This window comes from Branchiostoma floridae, chromosome 9 (assembly GCF_000003815.2).
Source record: "Branchiostoma floridae strain S238N-H82 chromosome 9, Bfl_VNyyK, whole genome shotgun sequence".
NCBI lineage: Eukaryota > Metazoa > Chordata > Leptocardii > Amphioxiformes > Branchiostomatidae > Branchiostoma > Branchiostoma floridae.
The window spans coordinates 11,094,789-11,096,927 of NC_049987.1; the positions used below are offsets into that span (position 1 = coordinate 11,094,789).

Genomic DNA, 2,139 nt, shown 5'->3' on the forward strand with positions numbered 1-2,139 from the left:
CGCACAAAGTCACAGCTATTAGATTTTTGAGAAACTTTATCTGTCTTATTGACAAAAATGTTCGAAATACGAATGATTTATACACAACTGAGTTCTATGGCATCTAAACTCTGGGGTCTCTTTAACCTGTGTGAACTTATCGTTTATATGTGACCAATTTATTCATGCAATGTGTGATATTATGTTGGGTTTGCTAAAAATTAAAACATATTTGAAAATATTTACATGTGAAGCAGGTGACAAGAGCAATAGCAAACATACAACTATGCGTACGCAATTATTTTAATGTACAGTGATGGACATGGCTGTTCATGAAGACGTAAATGTTAACTAAATAAATAAAACCTCTTATACTTATACTTAGGTATAGGTTGTTGAGCGTAAAATTCGTATAGATTTGTAATAATGTCATGTAAGAATAAAAACAAAGGATAGATATGCTTGCACTTGATGTCTTCGGTTGTGGTAAGTTACACTAGGCGGCGCAGATGTACCATCACCGAGAAGGGCGAATTTGTGTAACAAAGACCAAATATATGCTTTATTGACAACAGAAAGAACAGACTCTTATTAATCTATTCAGATAGACTTAACAGGTCAGGGGAATATCACTTTTTTGAACCCGGCGACTAGACTCGTAGGTTTAATCCACTCACACCGGGAAGAACCCCTGCTCCTTTGGTAGGTAGTTTTTTTTATTATTATTATTGTGCTCCAGGTAGGTTCATACGGGACCTCCGTTTAATGTCCTATCTGAGGGACGTCCTTGGCTCATCTTTACAGCTACATCTCATCTAACAGTCACATAAAAAGAAAGTCTGGTAAAAATACGTTTATAGCATAACTGGAATGCCAGGATAAGACTTTGACAAACTGAGAAATATCTTGAAATCATCAACCCTGCAAAATCCTGAGGGTGTACAACTGTCCGTTCATTCCTTCTAATATATATGTAGCAGAAAAATGGGAAGCAAACAAAAATCGAACTACGCCTCAGGGGTTGATACCTAATGACAATGCTAAAGATACAATAAAAAACATATACCTTCAAATAGACCCATCAAGGAAAACGGGACCGAGGCAGTCACCTAGAAACCTGGAGAAGGATTGTTGAAGGCGACTGGGATGAAGGCAGCACGAAAAATCAGGCAGAAGATCAGATGAATGGGTAATAGTAAAAGTGGTTGAAAAACGTTAAGATATTTTGCTTAGGGTGCATATTGCCGTACTACCCAATCACCATACACACCGAGTGAGTGCAGTTGTATGATGTGCATCAAGAACTTTATCTACTCATATAATTGAGTTCATTGGTCATAGCTTTCTTAGCTCTGCATCAACAACATCTGTTCTGACAAATCGTTGGACGGTATACACCACTCCTTTCTATAGAAAAATGTTCTCGCTAAACTTATAAACATCTTAAAAGACATAATGTAAGCCAACAACCTATATTTTGCCATCTTCATGATGGACATCACAGCGAATGATGGTTTTATTATGGATGGGGATGTTGAGTGAGAGCTCTGACTGCTGTATATTCAGGATGGTCTTTATCTCTCTGTACCAATCCGCCGGATTTTCTACCTTGAGATTTTGTACCCTGTCCCGGTAGAAAGACTTTCGCGCTTTTTTTACTTGTTACGCAGGTATTTCCACAAGGCAGTCTTGTTTTCTGAGAATGCCTTCTGCCGTCGGCGAATCATGTCCTTGATGTCTGGTTTTAACCACGGCTTGTCATTGTTGTGCATTGTTACCTGCTTGGTTGGGAAAAACTTGTTTATAGCATCTTCCATTGTTGTGTAAAAGGCCTCGGCCTTGCCGGCACAGGTAGGAGATGTGTACACTTCGTCCCAGGATTGAGAACATATCCATTGGCCAAAGACTCGGCGGTCGGAGTCGCGGATAGGTCTCACTGTCTTGCACTTGGTAAAGTTCTCTTTCCTTGTTATCTGAGGTTCCCACAAAACCGTGCTGTGATCACTCAAACTCAAACCCAAAGGGCTACATACTTGGGGAATTTTGTAGTGTGTCTCTAGATTGGTGATAATCAGGTCTAACATAGCCTGTCCTCTCGTTGGTTCTTTGACGACCTGGGATAGGTTGTTTCCGTTGCAAAGTTGACCTATATCCAGGTGG

At 39.8% G+C, this 2,139-nt stretch overlaps 1 protein-coding gene across 1 annotated transcript in view; it reads left to right on the forward strand.

The window, feature by feature from the left end:
- The window catches only part of LOC118422145 (glutamate receptor ionotropic, kainate 2-like), a 4,246-nt gene that overhangs the window by 1,932 nt on the left and 175 nt on the right, over positions 1 to 2,139 (forward strand). The window lies entirely within an intron of this gene.